Below are 23,443 nucleotides of genomic sequence, written 5' to 3' on the forward strand. Positions count from 1 at the left end.
TGAAGAGTATTTATAAAAATAAGAACAGTGATGATAATAAAAATAAATAATAATAATAGTGAAAGACATTACTTCTGTAAACTTTTTTGCATCAAATATAAACAATAATAATAATAATAATAATAAGACCTTGCTCATGTATCATTTTTAGTATCAAATAATAATAATAAAAAAAAAACATAATACATTATCATAATAAAGACATTGCTCCTGTATTACAGTCAGTCATAAATATAAATTAATAATTTTCTAAAGGAATACCTGGTGAATAATAGTAATAATAAACATGTTATTCTCGTATTGCAAACTATAAAAATAATAGGCACTTATTGTGGTTGTCATTATTATTGGTATTATAATGATGATATCATCACTTCTTCATTATTCCTTTCATTCATTATTATTATTTTACACAAAAATCACATTTTGTTTTTTCTTTGAGCCAGCCTTATATTAGGGGCGTTGTGCATGTTTGTTTGTTTTTTTATTTGATGAAAATTGCAAAACTATTAGACAATTTTAGTTTGTTTGTTGTTTTTTTTTGGTTTTTTTTATAAAACCATCAATGCAAATATTTTTCTTTAGTAGGTCTCCCATTCTGCACTCATTCACCCATAATTGTTCTTCATTTACGTATAACTTGTTTCTTGTCACTACTGACACCCACCTTCCCTCTATAAAATGTAATTGGGATATTACTGGGCTTAGCAAATCAAAACAAATTAGTTTGCATTCATTTCTAGTAGACAATCATTTTGCAGCAATAAACAATGGAGTCTATATTGAGTCCTAAGCAGGATAAAGTGATAGCATGTGTTGACATGACCACAGATCTCCTGGTCACGCTGCTTCATGTAACAAACCCAAAGCCTGATGCTTGTTTGATAGAAAATGGACACATTATACACATTGGAATACTCCATTCAAAATGTGTACACTGTTTTATGTTCGTGCAGGGTCGGAGGGCCCACAGACTTGTGGCAAAGGGGGCATCCAATGACAGGCCACGTTTAAAGTCACTGAGTACTTCAGTACCATCCATACTACTACTAATGTTTGTCTATGGAGATTTCATGGCTGTGTGCTTTATTTTATGCAACTGTTTGCAATGGGTATGGCTGAAACACCAGAACTCAATAATTGAGGGGTGTCAACACACATTTGGCCATATAGTGTATAATGCTATTCATGTTTATAGTTGTGCCAGGAGCATAACTATAAGGGGACCAATATAATACATAAAAGGTTCCCAGTTCCCAATGGAGTGGTGGGAGTCCCTATGCTGGACTCCATGCAAATGTGTCATAAATATCTTAAATATTGATCACCTCTCCGCAAAACAAAAGGGCAGCATCGCTTTTTTTTATTACTGCTACCCGTTCACTGAAGTACCCGCCTACAATGTCCATAAGAGTTTGGCTGTGCCTGGTACTGCAGCTCAACCACGCTCAGTCACAATGACTTGAATGGGCTGAGCTGCAGTACCAAGCAGGATGGGCCATCAATGTTATAATCTAGAAAACCCTCTTAAAATGTAAATTCTGTTTGGTGGAACCTACCCTAATGCGTTAGGGAAACGCATCAAAAAATAAATCCCTGCAGATCTGTCAGCAGGATATAAAAAGCTGTTTACAATATATTGCTGAAAATGCAAAGTAAATGTGATGACGTGATCTCACCACAGTAAGCGACGATTCACTACTGCGGTCCTGTGACGTGACCTTGCATGGACAAAGCGGAACAATGGAGAATTGGAACTGAATTATTATGGTTATTACAAAGTTTTATTTTTACATTTTAACTAGTTGACATATCCCGGAAGCCATCTTTTAAAGACGACCCCAGTCCATATTCTCTGTTAGGGCACATGGACGTCATAGAGAGGCATTTCATGCTCAGGATCCCCTTCTAAGAGCCTGAACAGGGCTCTGGCAGACCTGACCCATCAATGCATTACATGGTTCGCCATTTCTTTGAATGGCCACCACATAATGCTGCTATTTGCTACTGTGGTTGCAGATTCGGGGTTGTGCAACCAGGATGAATAATCCCAGTGTGTAAAGCTTGCCTATTATTGCCTATTGTCTATTATTCCCCTACACAAAATTATTATTTTTTTCTGTTTTCTACTCTCACGCTTTCATTAATACGGCATCAAGAAACGTTTCTGTTTCTCATCAGAACACATTACTAATTCATCTTAAAGTTACAGTGAAACCAGTTGTTTGGAAGAGTTCATTTATCAGTACAAGCAATTTTCAAAGCTTCAGCCAAATATGGATCTGTCTGCTTTGGACTAAGATTGAGTACGTACAGTTAAATCCTACAACAAAATGAATTACTGGAATAGCAATTTGAATACAAAAATTACATGGCAAGCACTTTCCCTGTTATTTCTAGTGAAAACAGGCTGTTAAAGTTTGTTTAGTGTGTTTGACAACAGACAGTTTGATGTATTGCCGGGCACAGCGGTAGGTTGGACTTGAGTGGTATTAACTCCCTGTTTTGATTAATGGTAATTGTTTCAACGAGAAAGCATGTTTTACATACAACTCATAGTCGTGGAAAGCAGAAGTTGACTTGCGAGATCCATAATTAGCGTTCTGAGTTAGCATATAAAAAGATCATGAGGAACATGCGGGCAGAATATGTTCAAGCTTCTATTGTTTAGCATTGTATTGCTTATAAACTATTCGTTAGAGAAAATTAAACCTGGTTATTTATCTTTTGTTCTCTGTTACAATGTGATTTATGAGCTATCGTCAATCCTATAGCACTTTTAAGAATAAAAAGCAGCAGCAAAAAATTAAATTGTACCTGTTTATAAGACGAGGACGAAAGCTAATCAGATACCGCAGTATCTAATTGCTGTGGGGAAAAAACAGAATTTAGCAACATAAATCTAGAAAAAAAAGTGTCATAGAACATTCTGCATTGTCATTTAGAAAGGTAAAGAATGGGAGAGTGTGATGGAATGCAAAAGAAAAAAAATTGTGTTTTTTATAGTTATTTCCTATTGTGATGTAAAATAATACCCGCTGCACTCACTAGTCTGTAAAGTACATCCCATTTACTTAGATCATTCTTCCAGGATTAACTATAAAAATACCTACATTTGGTTTAATTACAGGTTATAAATGTATGTTCTTCTAATTGATTATGGTAAAGAAATATCTATAGTGGAATTAATGCACTGTGGCCTTGTGACTCGTTAGTGCGGAACTACGTGGCCTCTGCCTGCTGCCGTTTGGGTTTCGTAGGGTGCCATGGGTACAGAGATATTTTCCTCTAGGGGAGAATACCACTGTAGATTTAGACATCTAGATTTTTTTCTGTCAGAATTGTACAGAAAAGAAACTATGTATGAAATCAGAGTCATACAGAGACTTTGGTACAGTAGAGGCTCTGTGTACTTCTATGGGAGCCCTGTTACGTCGCCATACAAATTGGGTGCATGAGGCCTTCATGTGTTTCATGTAGTCCAGCAGGGTTACTTAGTACTGTAAACACTGTAAATACTGGGGATTTTATCTCCTTGACTAACAAAATAGTGACTCTGCAAGGTTACCGCAGTGTGCCCGCCATATCACAGGCAGGCACAGGGAGTGCTAAACCAGCTCTACAGTGAAGGCAAAACTCCCAACATTTGAAACCTCCCCTTGAGTTCCGCACAGGAATGCATAAGGCTCACCCTTTCGTAGCTCAATTCTTGATACCGTTCTGCGCAAAATGAAACTTTTTGGAAGTGATGCGGTTTGGACCCCACCAGTCTACTCCCTATATCTCTGGTGTCTTTACAATTGAACTCCAGACATTCTGACACTGGTATTAGGGGTCTGTCTGCATGGGCCCTTACCCCAACTGTTTCAAACTGAGCAATGTTTAGTAAATTATCAATTGGCTCAAATTAAAAATGTACATAGCTGTGACATTAACATCATGCCTGACCTGTGATAGAGGCCAATTGACAGTCATAAAGAAGAATGCAACATCTATATGCCTCAAGTGACTTATTTTATTAACATAAAATCTAGATGCCATATAATGACTGCCATATAGTTTGTAGATGTTCAAATGTATTTGTTTGCAAATGAAATGAACACATACCTCCAAAAGGTTGGTGCCTCCTTGGAAGATTATATAAGCCAATAGAATTACTCACAAGGGTATAAATGTTCTCAAAACTTTTCCTGACACTCCTTGAAGACTTCCAAATAAGCTCAATTGACTTTGATTTCTTATGAATTGTTTTTATATCTTTTTATATTTCAACCACATCTTTATTAAATATCCCCCGCCCCCGCTTAAATGTTGGATGGTCAATTTGTAAGAATACTTTTTTTTTTTTATAAAGCAGCACATGAAATAGAGGAAACGTTATTATTATTGTGCCCTGGTGTGATAAGATTATGTATTTCAGTATGCCAAGGGTGCGCTATGTGTGTGAAGTATACATGCACCTGCCCAGCAGTAAAGTGTCCCTGGAAATGTGATTCAGATTTTTGCCAATTGAAAATACACACAGCGTAATCTCGTACTATAAGAAGAGCCCTTCACATAATTAAATATGCTATTCCTAAGAAGTCTGAACAACATTAATTTGCAGATATAAATGTGTTAATAACCCACATTCCTAACCTCAGGTTCTTTAGCCATCCCTTGAGATTCCCAATTAAGGTCATAACATTGATGAGATTGAGCTTCTTAGAGATAATAAATCCTGAGGCTTTTGTTGTGTTTGCTGCAGTTCACCTGCCGTGTAAGGCCATTTATTATACATTGTGTTTTCACTATATTAGGCCCTGTTCACATCACTTTTTTTCTTCTACGTTTAGCGTGTACGTCAGGGAAACTCCCTACAAATAGTCTAAACGTTTCCATAGGACTCCATTTTCAGACGGGGCCAAAAGAGTGGGCTTTTGGCCTCCATCTGGCCGGTATACTGTGTGAGTATACTGAAATAAAAAGGTATGGAATAGCATAGTAGACTACGCTATTCCATCCCGCACAGTCCACTAAAAAAACGTGTATGTTAAACGTATACTAACATGGGAGCCTATGGGTGATGGATACCGCTGTATGGCATCCGTCACAGCTATTTGTCAAACAGATACGTCATGAGCTTTTCAATAGTTTTCCTTGACTATACGCTAAAGATAGGCAAAAAAACCTTATGTGATTATAACCTTAATCTCCATGTCCTTTATTTGTTACTGTTTTACTGTTAAAAAAAAAACAAGACAAAAATAAATAAAAAATCTTTAAATAAACGGATAACCATAGTAGGCACAAAATCATTCAATCAATGATGGACAACCTCTCTTTCTGGCTCTGGGTGACCATTCCATAAAAAGAACATCTATATTTTGCCTGTATACAAGGCCTCTCCGGTGAAGTTTTGTAATACTCTTGGGTAATAGATGATTGGTGGCAACCACTAGAAGCAGTCATTATAGTATTTTCTTTCGTCCTTGAATAGCTGACAATTTGTCTTCCCCTTCCCTACGTTTCCTGCTTTGCCTTTGTTAAAATCAGTCTTAAATATAGTTCTTGCATTCTGTTTCTGATGAAGAATCCTGTGCCAATGAGAGGCTGTTTGCTACTTTGCTCTTAGCATGGAATTGTGGGATAACAGATATGCATAACGCATTTAAAGGGGTTCAATGTTATACTATACTCATGCTGCAGTAACTGGAATTGTGTAGACCACAGATTTCCCAGGTCATATCTGATAATCACCAAGGCTTTCAGCTGCAGGACTCCTATTTCTCAGCCATTGATCACCAGCTGGACTGTATTTGAAAAAGTTTGCATGGGACTACCCTTTTAATTTTAAGATGAATGTTGATAGGAGGCTATCTTCTGTATGTAATGCGGTGGCACTAAATGAGTAGTGTGAAGATCTAGTTTGCTATAAATGATGCTCCTCTCTGTGCCAAGAGGACTCACTTCATACTGTTACCTACCAATTCATATAATTGTACAAAACACGTAGGTGCCTACTTCTGAGTCCATGTTGGGGCATCAGGAAGATATTAATAGGAAGATATCCAAGTGACAGATTCCCTTTACGTAAAATACAAAACAACTCGTGGGCAATATTTGTGCCTGCATATAATATCAGCAGGGGCGTAGCTATAGCGGGTGCATCTGTAGCACCTGGGGCCTAAAGGGGACCAACACTATAAATCACACGAGAGTTGTGATGCCCAGTTACAGATTTTGCATTGGATTTTCAAGTTACGTGGTATTGCAATGCCAACAGAAATATTTGCCACCTCCAGAGGATGTGGTCCCAAATGGTAGAAAACAAGCAAATGTGTATTAAAACCGGTTATTCTTTTCTACTTTTCGTCCTTTCTGATGTTTAGACAAAGATAAAAAGTAAAAAAGTTCTCCGCCATGTAACTTCTTCAGTATTCTGTAGTGTTTCATTGTGGCATCTTTTATGGAAAGGAACTTTATTTAAGTAGCATAAACTTGTTAGATTAGCTTCAATTAAGTGATGATTTGTTAATGCAAATGTGTTGGGAATGACTAGTGGTACATCTGTCTCTTCATCAATAGGCCATTACTGAGCCACATTAGAACATGATTGTAAAGAAACTGGAAATCATTAGCTGCAGATAGCACAAATTCACTCACATCTGACCTTATGCCTCTAAAGCTTAAGACAAAAAATAACCAAGAAATGGGGAAAGTAAGCCAAGCCGTAATCTTCTTTATAACCCTTTTTATGATCAATAATTTTACATTATAATTGACATGATAGAAGCTGTTAGATTGATAATTATGTGAGTCCATAGAAAGACAAGTGAAGAGCACGACCTGCATAAAAGAGGCTGATATATTATATTTTATAGAAGCAACACTTCACCTACAGCTCAATGATGATCTGGAGTTTAAAAAGTTTCAGTATTCTGCAGTATCTATATGTTTTTTAAGAGCAGAAATATATCCTCGGGTCTACTATACCAAAACGTTAAGTTTTTAAGTATATCTTGTGACCCACTCGATTGTGTTCCATTGCTATCATTTTATATCTTGTGTGTTCTGAGATTTCACTTTTTCATTCATGATTTTCTTCCTGTATAGGCTACAGTAGGGCTAATAGACCTTAGTTAATAGATTTTTTTTTCACGCAAGAGATACTGTAGGGCGTATAGATGGAGGCCTCTAACTACACAGCCCAACCAGTCATGGTACCTCTCTGGCATGCATATCAACAGCTTTAATGATTTGTTCTGTAAAAGACAAGAATGAGTTAAACATGGATAATAATGAGTGAGGTTAATGAACTCATTAGATGGGATTTACATAGTGTCTGGGGCTGCGTGATACTGTCTATTTCAGACAAAAAAAAGGTGTCTTTAATGCCATATGTCAACCACATCTTGTCTGCTTATTGGTCTGAATGTGGCCGGCTTATTTATTTATTAACAGTGGATAGTTATTGAATTAAATTTTATATGTAAACTGTTATTTACCATTCAAAAGCTGTGGTATACCATTAAAGCATAGGAGGAAATAAGAGTTTCCGAATGAAATCTATGTGCTGCCCACGGTACTTGTTCATGACGTGCCGCTTTATAGAACACTTATTATTTAATGCTGAATATGTTGTGATTTTGCCTTTCTTGCAGACATTTTGCTGTTTGAAATAACTTTGTGGGTATATTATGTTTTCTAAAAGTAGTTGATGATCAGAGAAACTGGTATGCTTTACTTTCTAGGAACAGCACCACTATTGTCCATAGACTGTATCTGGTATTGCCACATTCAAGTGAATGCAGTGGCACTGTTTATGGAGAAATAAAAACAGACCCGTTTTTTCTAATCCTGGACAACCCCTTTAGCCCCTGACTGAACTTTAAGAACCAGTCAATTATTAATCTGCCTTTTTCACTATATAAAAGACTACTCTATCTGCCTGCTAAAAGAGCAAGGCTCTCTCCGCTGGCCATCTTGACTGGCAGAGGTTATGGAAGCTATTCTGAATTGCCATAGTCCCGTTTTCCTAAGATGGTGGATAGAGGAATTATCTCTTTTACTAGCGCACTCCTTCCTGTGTCCAGAAATAAATGCTTCGGCCAATGCTAGGATTCGAATGTCCCTGAAGAGGTTTTTTTAAGCTGCTCTGGGTCCCTAACCTGTGTTCTCCCACCCCGACAGACTTCTAACTGGCTGTAAATATCCCTGCCTCCCGTTCATAGTCCAGTCTGTACTCGGTCTTCACTATCATGGCTTAAGGTTACTTAATGTTGTGTGTCACTCTCCTGCTCCATGACTGTTCACCCGCTTGCCGATCCTATATGCATAACTAGGATTGCTTACAAGACTCCTAACGTATGGCTTTTCATTTCTCAATATTAACTGCCTCTTTTGCCTTTAATTTTTGGGTCCTCCTTGTTAGTTTTAGCTTCACTTTCCCGAACCTCCCCCCACACCTTCCTGCTGAGTAGGAGTACGGAGTTATTGTCACGTTCTGTCAAAATTCATAATATTGGCACCTCGCTCTTGCATTAATGTTTTTGATATATCCTAACGTCAGTAGGGCACATTGGTTGCGTTACCCATAGGCTTCATTCACATCTGCGTCAGGGTCCCAATGTGATGTTCCGTCTGAGTTTCTCGTCCAAACGGGACCCTGACTGAAACAAATGAAAACCATAGTTTTCCGTTTGCATCACCATTGATTTCAATGGTGATGGATCCGGTGCCAATGGTTTCAGTTTGTCTCAGTTGTGCAAGGGTTCCGTCGTTTTGACGGAATCAATAGCATAGTCGACTGCGCTATTCAGTCTGTCAAAACGACGGAACCCTTGCACAACTGACACTAACGGAAACCATTGGCACCGGATCCGTCATTATTGAATTCAATGGTGATGCAAACGGAAACCTATGGTTCCAGTCAGGGTCCCGTTCAGACGGGAAGCTCCGGCGGAACATCAGAACGGGACCCTGACGGAAATGTGAACGAAGCTTTAGTTGTGATGGTCTGCATTTTTATGTTTATCTGTTAATGATAAATTTCAGTAGCGATACTTCACATTGTTCTCGCCTTATCTCGCCCTGGTGATTTTACCATATAGTACCCTACCTAAAATCCTGCCTCTGGGTTTGTTATTATTTTCTTGCTATGTTACTGTTTGACATGCTACAACCCAAAGTACTCCACTACATCCTTATATTTGTATACTCTTTGATCCATTCCTTATATCGCTATGCTTGAACGTCATATTCAACCTGCGTCTAATGTGCTCTACTGTACTGTAATCATTGCTTTGTTAACTTTTAAAATATCTATAAAAATAGAATATGGAAACAAATCTATGGCAGCTGCGTATGACCTAAAATAGCAATTGGGGACATAACTTAAGAATCTGTGTAGATGCGGTATGTCTTCGCTGCAGTGATATAAACCGCGACTGGCTAGGGACCACAGGACTTTTGGTGCTGGGGTAGTGAGGGATTTAAAAGGTGAGTATGCACATTTGTTATTTTATGCCTTAGACAGTGGGTATGGCTGACTATACTACATTCAACACTGTGTGTGTGTGTGTGTGTGTGTGTGTGTGTGTGTGTGTGTGTGTGTGTGTGTGTGTGTGCGTGCGTGTTTATATATATATATATATATATATATATATATACGTTTTAAAGATATGTCCCCTCAAATATCACTTTTTTTATATTTACAAAAAATACAGCTTGTTAGTCTTCCATCGCTCTTAGATGACGGATATCATTATAGCATTTGTATGTGATTATTATGGAGCTCCTTGGTTTCATTGTGAAACGGTTTTGAGATCCCCAAAAGAGCCAATTCTAAATTGAATATATGGCAAGTTTGACATAAAACATGCAACAACAAATTCTGTTAACCATGTGAGGGTTTGATCCTCCGGTAACGTAATCCTTATTTACACAATCACATATAACAAGCTGCAAATGCAGCATCTTGTGGATGCTGAAAATAGTTTGCATTGATAGACCGTTTACCTAGTACTTTTTTCAGAACACTAGTTTGACGGGTAATCACATACGCTACTTGACATTTGTCCCCAATCAGACCGGATGCTACATGAAAAATTTACTCAGGCAAAGGGGCTCATAGGAATACAGTGTTCTCTAGTGTCGCTCACTGGGGACTCTGCAAGGTGAGCGGAACTTCAGCTTGTCACGGATGCACTGTTCTGACAAACATAAGTAGATGCTAATGGCTAAATCGTGACAGAATATAGTCCCACCACCATATGGCTAATTGCCACAACAATATCTTCAGTGTTATTAATCAAGTTTTCATAGTGTGCCATGATAATTGGAATAATTAGAAACAGCATAGACTCCTTTCCTCTGCCACACGTTGTGCAAACAGGAACCTAGGAGTACTGCAATCACACTTCCAGGACTGCATTGTTTTACTGCTTTCTTTCCCAACGAATAGTGAGGTTAATTAATAAATTAACTGCTTGCTGCAAAAGGCAAACCATTAGTACGGAAGTGAAAAGCAAGACGATTGTAGTATCGAGCCTGCCCACATTCGCTGCTACTGCTCATTAATAGAGAGGCATTTTTCTGATAGAAAGGTGTGTAGTAGTGATAATGGTACATAGGACTTGCCAGGTATTAACTCTCTTTTGGTCACGTTTGCGTTGGTCTCACTTAGCAAAGTAGCAGGGATCGAAGGGGTTAATTGGCCTTTTAAAAATTAGCACAACTTACAAAAACTTTCCAAAGATACTTATTGTACTTTCAGAAATCTTCCTCTGTCCATTGCCGCCGGTTTCCATTGCTTCCAGGCTCTTTATCAGTGATGGTGTCTCAATGTAATAACACATCAAATGGCAACATCCCCAATAGTAGAAGGTCACATTGTCATTTGTGCGTAGGAGTGATGGAGACCGATGGCAGGGACAGAAGATGATTTCTGAAGATATTGCAGCCATTTTTAAAAGGCCGGATAAGCCTTTTAATGATATAAACCATACTTGTACGCTTTATATCTATTGACCATTTTGAACAGATTGGGACTACTTTACTTATCACTATTGTAGGCATACCAATGGTCACGTGGTTCCTGAACTCTTAAATGTTTACTAAGCCTAAAATACAAGTTGCTTTTTTATAAAATCTGTAGCTAGTAGTATTCAGAGCTATGTATTGTAGAGATCTTATGTAAAGATGTAAGGGCAGGTACAGCAGCAGTCACAACCAAATCACAGATTGGATGATTTGCTATAGATTGTATTATGTTTGAGAATTATACCCGTTACATTATCGGATAAACGCTGTATAATACATAGAACAAGCTTTTTATTCATCACAACTGTATACAAATATGTTTTATGTGGGGTGACCACATTGGAAATCCCACACTTCGGTCACCATTCCAGCAATCTAGGCCCTTGTCTTGCATTTATTACTGCACCTTTTAATTGCCGCATTTTTCATCCCTGCTGTATTGTATATGAAAGCTAGCTGCACGATACATAAATCTCTTGGTTCTCCTATTTCCCATTTTACAATACAGAGAATCGCCAAACTCTAGAGGAAATACATTGTCTTCACAATTGCTATGAAGTTGAGCGGTCTACGCTAACATCTTTTTTTTTGGCTTATAATAAATTTGTCTATGTCCATAAGCAGACTTAAAGGGGTGTTCCCATCCTATAAAGTGATGGAATAGCACTAGGATTGGTGGGGGTCCCACCGATCCTGTGAATGATTGAGCAAAAATCAGCACTGCAGTCCCTTCACTGTTGTTCCCTGAACAGCCGTGCCTCAGCCAACCGGCTATGCAGGGAACTGCATCATGGCCTGATTTTAAATGAATAGAGGCGGCTGCAGTTTCGTGCACTGACGGGTGGCAGAGCACGTCGCTGTGCAGGGACCACAACTCCATTTTTAAAGGAGCCTTTGAGGTGATTTTGAGGAGATGAGGGTCGCCAGTATATAGTGGAATTCAGGGCACCAATAGAGCAATGACCATGATAGCAATAATCTAACCTTTGAACACATTCACCGTTGATGGTGATCATTGCAGAGTTGACACCTCTCCAAGTTTTTCTTTGGCGTCCCATTGTTACTTGTAACAAGAGATTGTCCAAAGCAGATGACCCCCTTAAAGGGAATGTGTTGGCAGCAAAACATGTTTTGTTTTTTTTTAGTTAAACAATTAGTGTGTAGGTGATTAAACATTGTTCTAATTTTTTTTATTTTTTCCACGAGTCAGGAAATATTATAAATTGTATTAAATTTATAATATTTCCCAGCACTGGTCACTTGATGGAGCAATTCCCAAAATTGCAGCATTGCATGTGGTAAAGTAACCACATTGCTTTATGCTGCAAAATTGGGGAAAAATCCCTCGCTCTAGTGAGCTCTCAGAATCCCCCCCTCCTTTATCCTGGCTAGTGCCGGGAGAAACGAGGGGTTTGAACGGTCTAACCTCCTACTCTGTGTGTCGCCATTTTTTGAGCTAACACACAGTGTAGAAGGTTTACATACACTAGTAAAACACACTGAAACACAAACATACATAGAAATCCCTTACCTGCTCCAGTCGCCACCGCTCCCTCCGGTCCGTCCGCTCCGTCTGCTGCCGCTGCTTCATGTGCACAAGTCCGGAAGCCGCGACCGGAAGTAGTAATCTTACTGCCCGGCCGCGACTTCCGGTCCACAGGAAAATGGCACCGGACGGCGCGCATTTTAAATCGGACTGTGTGGGAGCGGCGCATGCGCCGTTCCCACACACACGGCGTACACCAAAGTGGATGGAACGGGCCCCGTTCGCAGTCCCTATGGGACTGGAGCTGACGTATTCCATGTCTGTATGTGTCGTTAATTGACACATACAGAAATGGAAAAAAAAAATGGCAGCCCCCATAGGGAAGAAAAAGTGTAAAAATAGAAAAAAGTAACACACAAACACACAAATAAATATAAACGTTTTTAATAAAACCCTAACATAAAACTGATGTAAAAAAAATAAATTTGGTGACACTGTTCCTTTAAGGCTTCTTGGTACGAACACAGATAAAGGAAAAAACATCATCCCATAACAAGGTGTCTCAGTCATGTCTCCAGTCCTGCCGGTTGATACCATGTAAATGCTGGATACTGGGTAATAATGAATAATCTGACATTGGAGCTGCTTTTGTAAAATTCTATATTAGTAGTCATAATATGTTCTGTTTTTGAGCCATTTATTTTCTAAATTATACACATTTATATCTATTTTTTACTTCATTTACATTCATTGGCCAATTATTGTTGTAATTTTTTTATTGGGCAAGTGATCGCTCATATTAAAAATAGGCCTTAAAGAGCATTTCCAACTACTATAAAAAAAAACAACACATTTATAGACGCATCTTTTTGAGTTGACCTCTCGTGCCAAGTTGAAAAAAAGTATATTCAGCTATTTTTGTATATATACCTCAGTTCTTCGGTTTAGTAAATTATTTCTTCCCTCTTGCCTCTTTCTAACAGTGGCAACAGAAAATGGCAGCAATTGAAGCCAACAGCTTTTCCTGACCTTTGAATCTGGGCAAATGTAACAGGTTATTAACCAATACAACACCCACCCCAGTATACAGGGCTGGATGTACCTTTAGGCTAATGCTTATACACAATACCTTTTAGGTGGCCATTTATATGTAAATAAGGCAAAGTGTTTAGAGAGGAGGACACCCAGTAGGGAACATGGGGAAAGCTACAGAGAGTGCACCACCATGCAAACAGACTATACAATACAGACCTATACAAACATTTTAAAGACATCTGACTTATCCACAGGATAATCCATAATTGTCTGATAGGTGCGGGTCCCAGAGCTGAAACCCCCATCTATCTCGAGGAAAGGGGTTCCACTACCCTGTCCAAGCCTGTTGAGGTGGTGGTGGAATGCGGGCGGAGTTGAAGTGGAGCATTCGCCAGGATTACAGAAACAGTTTAGCTATATGTGCTACACTGTTTCCTTAACTCCCATTCCCTTCCAGAGCTGGGACCCACATGTATCAGACATTTATGGCATATCTTGTGGATATGCCATAAGAAATACCCCTTTAAAGGCTATGTACAGATTCGCAACATTTTTTTTATTTATTTATTACTCCAATCTGATATATGTATGCCACTTGGGTATACCTAGAGCTGCTTGTTTTCACATGTTGATCTACTTTGTAGACCGGAAAGTGAGACCTCGCAGGCATTGTTAGTCTGGGTATTTAAGCTGATGCAACCTGTATTTATCGGAAATGAAGATGATCAGATGCTGCAGTTAGATAAACAACAACGAACCCGCTATTGTCTCTCATACTTTGCACTCCGAACTAATTTAACAGGTCAGGTGAGAGAACATTTGCTTATTGCAGTTTTGTCATTAGGAGATTATTTATTATGGCTTTTGCCATTAGGAGATTATTTATGTTATTCTTTGTTGCTTGGTAGGGGAAGCATAATGGCCAAGCAAGACTGGTAAAATATGAATTATTATATTATCGCTAGTGATAAAACTCAGCACTATGAACATTTCATGGTGCAGGTGTAACAGATGCAGAACAAGATTAATAGGACAGAGTAATAATTAAACAACAGCCAGCTGTCTCTAAAAGAATGGGTTTCTCTTGTCCCTTTCTATCATTGCAGGGATACCTAATATTTTTAAATGTCAATGAGATTACAAAGATTTTCTTAGCTGTTCTGGCAGAAATACCCTTGTCAGGAAAAAAGGGACTTAATTACAATAGATCAAATCCATCTGTATTGCATTCGTACCAACTCTATAAACTATAATATAACGGAAGACCCTAAAATAACATTGTTTAGAGAATAGAATTAGATTTTTAGTACATTGCTATTTAATTCTCTCTACCTAGTACTCCCTTATGTTAACCCTTTTCTTATCTCTCAAGAGTTTGAAGGGCCATTAAAGAGGCTCTGTCACCACATTATAAGTGCCCTGTCTCCTACATAAGGAGATGGGCGCTGTAATGTAGGTGACAGTAATGCTTTTTATTTAAAAAAACGATCTTTTTTCACAACGTTAGGAGCGATTTTGGTTTATGCTAATGAGCTTTCTTAATGCCCAAGTGGGCGTACTTTTACTTTAGACCAAGTGGGCGTTGTACAGGGGAGTGCATGACGCTGACCAATCGGCATCATGAACTCCTCTCCATTCATTTACACTGCACTAGCGATATAGTTATATCACTATGTGCAGCTACATACACAAGCCTTAACATTACTACAGTGTCCTGATAATGAATACACATGAAATCCAGCCTGGACGTCATGTGTACTCAGAATCCTGACACTTCTGAATCTTTTTTGTGAGATTCCGGCAAGTGAAACCAAATCTCGCAAGATCACGGAGCTAAACGAGATTTGGTTTCACTTGCCGGAATCTCACAAAAAAAGAGTCAGAAGTGTCAGGATTCTGAGTACACATGACGTCCAGGCTGGATTTCATGTGTATTCATTATAAGGACACTGTAGTAATGTTAGGGTTTGTGTATTAGGCTGCACATAGCGATATATCTATATCGCTAGTGCAGTGTAAATGAATGGAGAGGAGTGCATGATGCCGATATGTCAGCGTCATGCACTCCTCTGTACAACGCCCACTTGGTCGAAAGTAAAAGTACGCCCAATTGGGCATTAAGAAAGCTCATTAGCATAAACCAAAATCGCTCCTAACGTTGTGAAAAAAGATCGTTTTTTTAAATAAAAAGCATTGCTGTCACCTACATTACAGCGCCGATCTCCTTATATAGGAGACAGGGCACTTATAATGTGGTGACAGAGTCTCTTTAACTTGAAAAAATATTGAGCTTTATTTGCTATAGACCGCATAAAGACATTGCTAAAAATTTAATTTAAAAAAACCTAACTTTCAGCAACTTACTAATATATTAGCCAAACCACCCTCTTTACGAGCAGAAACAATTCCTGAAATGGAAACATTTGCAACTTTTCTATCATGGTTTCTAAATCTTTGACTCCGGTTTTTTTTTATACTTGAGAAAGAGTCTGCCTGTTTCTCTCTTAATTTGACATTTCTGTCCTCTAAAGGGAAGATTCAGAGAGGGAATGTATGTTAGCATTTTGTGCAAAGAAAATTGGGGACACTTTATGATTTGTTGGTGCTTTAGCATTAGCCTTTGGTGTAGCAGCTGAAAAGCTTGGCAGTCATTTCGGACTTGCCTCTTGTCTCGTGACACTCTTTCTGGGGGAAATAAGCACCTGTAGGCTGTACCATTAGACGTTCCGTCTTCTTGATCAGATTGGGTTAGACAGGATCTTTGGGGAGCATGTAACTTCATTAGAAAGTGGGTGTATCCAGGCAAACTCTTCAAGAGCTCACTTGGGTTTGAAGGGTTGGCATGTACATAAGTGACAGATGTACTCTGCAAAAGCTAGGGAGGGGTGTCTAGGGCCAATTGAAAGCATAAAGAAAGAGTATTTTTTGCCTTGACATTAGAACATATTTCTCTATACTACCTTAATTCCACCAGACTGGAAGAAATTTGAAAAACTGTTGATCCACCTTCAGGTCTAATGAAGGTCTCAATGCTAATAAAAGCTGGTAGATCAAACTATTTACTTGCCCCTTGTACACTGCTCTATCCCATGATCCTCCACACTAGGATTAAGGCTCTACTTTGCTAGCGCTGTTACTATTATGAAATATTATTACAATACCTTGCAACAGTATTCATCCACCTTAAGTCAGATTTTCCTAGATTACAAATGATAATTAAGCCCCTTTCACGCTGCGTTTTATAGTTTAATTTGACGTATACGTCGGGAAAAGCACCTGACGTATACATTAAATGGATATCATTAGAGTCTATGTTGATGGATGCTACTGTTAGGCATCCATCAACAGAGACTTTATTGGTATTTATTTAATGGATATATCATGAACTTTTGATATATTTGTTAAATGGATAATGTTATAGTCTATAGGTGGCGGATGCCACTGCTATAATGGTGTCCATTTAACAGATACATCCTGAAAGTACATGACTTAATCGTTAGAGATGGTTGTGACCGATGCCATACGGTGCCATTTGTCACCTATAGGTTACAAAGTTCAAAAATGTATACATTTTTGCTTATACGTTTTTTACTAGATTCCTTTGGATAGAATAGTATAGTCTACTATGTATAGTATATGTATAGTTCTTGAAGGAGGCCAAAAGAACACACTTCTCGTCTCTGTTGGTATAACGGGAGCACAAGGCTGTGTTTGACATGTTCACCAGGAGCTTTTCTAACGCATTTGTCAAACGAGTAGCTAAAACACAGTGTGAAAGCGGCCTTACACAGATTGTTCTGTCCATTATTTTTAGGTTTACATTTTCTTTGTTTTAGTTTAACAAGGAATAGGAAAACACAATGGTAGTAGAGGGAACAACATAGATCCTTATTTCAGATATAAAACATGTAGTTATATACGAAACAGATGAAACTGCAAGAGCATCACAGGTAATAAAATAAGAGATACACGGTGAACATAAGTAGTATCACAATTAATCATAATCTAAACAGAGAAAATATGCAAATAACAGAGTCTTTAAAGGGGTTTCTCAACACAAAAAAAAAACCCTAATGGGGCAACATAAGGTGCATCAAATCTCCTGAAGGGAACACATACTGAACACGAACAAACATAAATATGTGGGAAAAATGGGGTAGAAGAGGGAAAAATAAAAGGGGGACCTCTCGATTTATTTGCCAGACACCTCCATAAAGATCGTGAGAGAACCTTCAAGCAAGGGGAATACCTTAAATCCTCAATCTCGGTTTAAAAAAAGAAAGCTAAGCAGGAGCATCAATATAAAGTAATTACATAGTGCTAGAATGTTGGACCCATGGGGACCCAAAGAGGTATAATTTGCTAGAAAAATCTTAATTAACCATGATCCAAGATAATTTAATATTCACTAGATCTAGGTTTATCGTGGGGGACTTCAACACACCCGCTACGGTGATTCTAGCCACCAAAAATATAAATAAATAGAGTCCCTTGTGTGTTTAGGTATATCTTGGATAAGTCTATTAAGAAATGCTTCCCCGGGGTTTTAGCCAGTATTTATTTTCCTTCTTGCAAGTCAGTATGTTCTTAAAGTACATGTTCTATCTCACAATTCATTACTTGTCAGCAGATTTTTTAAATCAATATTGCAAAATGAACATTGTATAAAAATTAAATCTCTGTGCTGTAGAACCTCTGAGTTTTTAAAGTTTAAAGATTTTGCCCTAACAATGGTCCTAAACACTTTTACACGGGACAATTATCGGGCAACAAGCGTTCATATGAACGTTGATTCCCGATCATTGCCCTGTGTAAACAGGGCAACGATCCGTCGACTGCGCTATTGATTCCGTCAAAAACAGCGGAACCCTGGCTGTCACAACAGTGACAAACGGAAACCATTCGCTAAGTTTCCGTCACCATTGAGATCAATGGTGATGAAAAACGGAAGCTAAGGTTTCCGTTTGCTTTCCCGTTGAGGGGTTCCCCTGACGGAAACCTCAGACGGAACACCTCAACGGAAAGACAACGCTGATGTGAACAGGCCCTAAACATAGCCCAAATGTACAATATGGAGACTACCACAGGATTCCTGGTCAGTATAAACAGATAATAAAATGTTGTCCCAGAACTCTTTCTCATAAGTCAGTAATATTTAGTCTCACCAGATAGTAGATCTTCAAATGTCCTTTGTTGCTGGAATGAAAAGTGGCTGCGGAGTACACTTCATACCAAGGTTTTCTCTGTACTGCTCTTTATTCTTTACTCAAATGCTATTTGTGGTCAATTCTAGCTCCAACACATTGCCTGGTGTCCACCTCCAAAGCTTCCATCAGTCCAACGAACACCTTAGTGGGAACATGTCCACACCTTTGTTAAAAAGGAAATTCGAAACTGCACAGAAACCTTAAGGTTTGTATTTCTCCGCACTTTAAATGAGGTACAAATTAATGGGAAGGAGTCGTCTCGCATACAGAGGAGCAGGGAAGAAGTGGTCTGGCACACCGAAGAGCTGGGTATATGTGATCTGGCACACAGATGAGCTGGGGAGGAGTGGTGTGGTACACAGAGGACTTTGGAAGAAATTGTCCACTCCGTGGAGTGCGGATGGAGTGGTGTAGCACACAGTCATTGGAAAAGACTGCACACAGGAGTTGAGAAGGAGTGGTTTAGCACACCAGTTGGGAAGGAGTGGTCTGGCACCCAGAGAAATTGGAAAGGATTGATTTGGCACACACAAGCTGGGAAGGAATGGTCTGGCACTCAGAGGAGCTGAGAAAGCATGGTCTGGCACAGGGGAGTACAAAGATAGCTGAAGACCCCTATGCAAAAACATTATGTTCCCCTTTTGCCAACATATCTGCTAATTACACCTTATCATATCTAAAATAACGACCGTAAAAAAATATATATAATCTTTGCTTTTATCGTTCCGGAAAATGTCCTGCAGCGATGGTTAATATCCCTGGTGGTCTATGGCACTAAAGAGGTCAATAATAACATTTCTGGTAGTCTAAGACATTGTTTGGTAATGATTATATTTCTGGAGAACTAAGGTAGTGAAGTGAATGGGTTAACTCTCTGTTCTAAAGGCTGAAAGACTCCTTCCTCTTGCTACTCCATCTGTGACGTAAGACTGCTCAGATACAAAGATACTGGTCATCATCAGCTATTAGCCAATCACAGAGCAGCTTAGACAATCATATAGGCTTTGTGATTGGCTGACTGAAGTGATGCACTGTCTGTGTAATATATGAGAGACCCATGGAGAGTGTGAGCAGGGGGATTGTACTAGAGAAACAGGATACTTGGTTTAAAATCCAATGTGGCCGGAGTGGGCCCCATCCCCTCCAAACCCCTGTACAGCTGAACAGGCTGCAAAGACTATATGTCCGACCCTGGTAGGGGTGGGTATGGCACACACTCAGGCGATACTTTTATACTACAGGGTTAGATGCATGTGGCAAGTCTAATTTAACTTCATGGATCTCCTTAATGTAAAAAAATGCTAAAAAATGTACATATTAATATTTATGGTTTATTTAGCCAAACTCTTATGAAAATAAGCCTAAATTTAAAGCGGCTCTATCACCAGATTATAAGTGCCCTACCTCCTACACAATCTGATCGGCGCTGTAATGTAGATAAGAACATTGGTTTTTATTTTGAAAAACGATCATTTTTTTACCAAGTTATAAACCATTTTAGATTTATGCTAATTAGTTTCTTAATAGACAACTGGGCGTGTTTTTACTTTTTACCAACTGGGCGTTGTGGAGAGAAGTGTATGACGCTGACCAATCAGTGACCAATCAGCGTCATACACTTCTCATTGATCCAGTCCAGCATGATCGTGCAGTGAAAGAAGCTGGGCTGGAACAATGAGAAGTGTATGACGCTGATTGGTCACTGATTGGTCACTGATTGGTCAGCGTCATACACTTCTCTTTACAATGACCAGTTGGTAAAAGGTAAAAACACGCCCAGTTGTCTATTAAGAAACTAATTAGCTTAAATCTAAAATGGTTTATAACTTGGTCAGAAATTATCATTTTTCAAAATAAAAACCACTGTTGTTATCTACATTACAGCGCCAATCAGATTATGTAGGAGATAGGACACTTATAATGTGGTGACAGAGCCTCTTTAAAATGCAAATATTGTGGATCCTATCGTAAGTATTTTATCATTATGGTTTGTTAATTTACAATACCAACTATTCTTCAATAGTAAAGCAAAAATTAGCCATACATTATATGCTAATAATTTAAAATTTTTCAAGAATTAGGCAAAATAGTAGATTATCCGCTAGGTTTTCCTGTCACTGTTGGGGAGAACTTCTTCAGTCAGAAATGTGTGTGAGAAAGGACAACGCCTGTCAACTTCAATGATCCAATCTACATCCTCCTTTCTACTTAAAAAATAATTTTTATGTCACATACCAAACCGCCAGGTGTTTCAGACATAATTTAAAGCTTATTTGACTCGTTTTTCTAATTTTGGATCACTACCATATCACATTCCGATGATTTGATATAACACATGTGCATGCAGGTGGAAATTCACCCATGTAGTGTGATTTTCTTCCCGTCAATTATTTGTGGTGCCGCTTACTTAGGCACGTAACACGATAATTGCCAACTCAGAGATTTCCTTAGTGTTTTAATAATCCTTGACTATAAACATTATAAAGCTGTAAGTAAGCTTCAGTGATGGAGTCTCTGCCCCTGCACTTTTAGTATACACAGGAACATAACTCTCTCCAAGATTTGGGCCATTTCCATTATCCGTAATATCTATAGGAGCTATTATATTGATATGACATTTTAGTAGGCTTCAGTAGTCAAGGTATTATAGTTAAAGTTACTTATTAACCTTAATGGGGTTGTCACCTCTTTTTCTTAGATTACGGAATGGCTAACCTGCCAAGTATTGCAATAATAAAAGGCCACGGAAAATATTAATGCATAACTATAGAGATTTATCCTTACAGGAGTAGAAAGAAAAAAAAGAGGGAGCCCCAGTAGGACCTGTATTGGCTGCCCTTTCCCTAGCTGTCAAAACGTACTTATTGATGGAAAATAACTAAATTTTTAACTAGATGGGAAATTTTGTACTTCTAGATGGAAATGCTTCATCAAATCTCACGAGGACTGGTCTTTTGTTCCTTACTCATTTTATAGGTTGTTGTTGATTGACTTTTTTGTCTTTTTTGCAATATATTGTAGCTGTTTGTCCTTAAAACCTGGATGAGTTTTGCAGCATTGCCTGTATCTCAGATTTGAATTTTTTTTTTTTTTCAAAATTTGTCTTACTTTTCTATGGGATATATTTTCTTTGAAAATGGAATGTTTTATAAGTTATAGGCAATTAAAATTAAACATAAACACTTAAACCATGGTTAAATAGGTTTTGCTGCCTATAACAATAATGTACTACCATGATACTATAATTTTATCGAATACATTCGGTAACTTGTTTGCTTTAACATCCTTACTTTTCGTGTATCTTCTAACTTTCTAAGTCTCTTTTGTTTTTTATTTCTTATACGATTTGGAAATGCATTTATTATAAAATAATTATGGGAAGTAATCCTTCCTGCAAATAGTACTGTGTTTCGTGATATGTCAATTTGTGGTGTCTTTACCTAATGGAAATGGTTGCAGTATCTTATTATGGATGTAGTTTTATTGGATGGGATTGAGATTGGACATTTTCTTTAAACAATCATTTACACGAAATGAGCAGACGGTATGGTAAATGTCCCGTATGGGGAATTATTGTTAAAAATTCATTCAATTTTCAAATACATCACTGAATGTTTATGATGGGCTAGCTATTAAAATTTCACAAAGGTGAAGATGAGCCCTTTGTAATCATCATATGAACTAGGGTTGTCACGATACCAGAATTTGGACTTCGATACCGATACTTTGTGTAGTATTGCGATTTCGATACCAAAACGATACTTTACCAACAGTAATAAAAAAATATATATAAGTTCTTCCATTTTCTGATGTGAAACGCGAGGTGTGATGAATTTTGAATGTGCCTCACATTAACAGTAATTAACCCCATCATGTTTCTCAGTCATAATGGGTTAATATGTAAGGTACATGATGGGGTTAATTACTATTAATGTGAGGCACATGGAGGTTAAATTCATCACACCTTGTACCTCACAATAAGTGAAAGAAAGCAGTTTTTTTATTTTATTTTTTGATAGCGTACACATCCTAAAATTATGCAAAAAAAAATTGTTGTGCAGGTTATTACGGCCGCGCCAATACTGAATATGTATATTTTATGTATTGAGACTTATTTTAATGTTTATTGTGAAAATGGTGTATGTGCATTTTTTTTTAATTTAACATTACTTTGTTTTTACTTTATTTTTAAACTTTAATGTACTGGCATATATCTATATGCCAGTACATTAGCCTGTGTACAGATAGTACACAGGCAGTTGTTAGGACATACCTCAGTATGCCCTAACAGGAAATATGGTCAGACAGCCCTGGGGTCCTTCAATGGACCCGGGTCTGTCTGCCCATATATGGTATGTCCCTCAATCGCTTCACAGAGATTTCCTGTGACGCAATCCAAGGGGCATCCCCACTTCTCATTTTCCCCTGAATGCTACGGTCAGCTTTGATCGAAAGCCTTCAGGGGAATAGCGGCGGAGATGAGAGGTTTCTCTCATCTCCGCCGTTAGAGCGGGGCTGCGGCTGTGTAATACAGCCATTGCCCCGCTCCTGACAATAAGTGCGCGCGCACGGTCAGCATGAGGTGATGCGGCTGGCGCTGCACTAATGAGCGGCGGTTCAGGCACTGAAGACAGGACAAGGGGGTGTTTTGCAGTGCACCCGCCGTGTTCTGTTTTCAGTGCCAGCAATCATT

General features: G+C 38.4%; 1 protein-coding gene across 3 annotated transcripts in view; it reads left to right on the forward strand.

Moving 5' to 3' along the window:
- Positions 1-23,443, forward strand: part of TBC1D5 (TBC1 domain family member 5) — a 475,979-nt gene that overhangs the window by 317,302 nt on the left and 135,234 nt on the right. The gene's annotated exons all lie outside the window — the stretch shown is intronic.

Source organism: Rhinoderma darwinii, chromosome 5 (assembly GCF_050947455.1).
Source record: "Rhinoderma darwinii isolate aRhiDar2 chromosome 5, aRhiDar2.hap1, whole genome shotgun sequence".
NCBI lineage: Eukaryota > Metazoa > Chordata > Amphibia > Anura > Rhinodermatidae > Rhinoderma > Rhinoderma darwinii.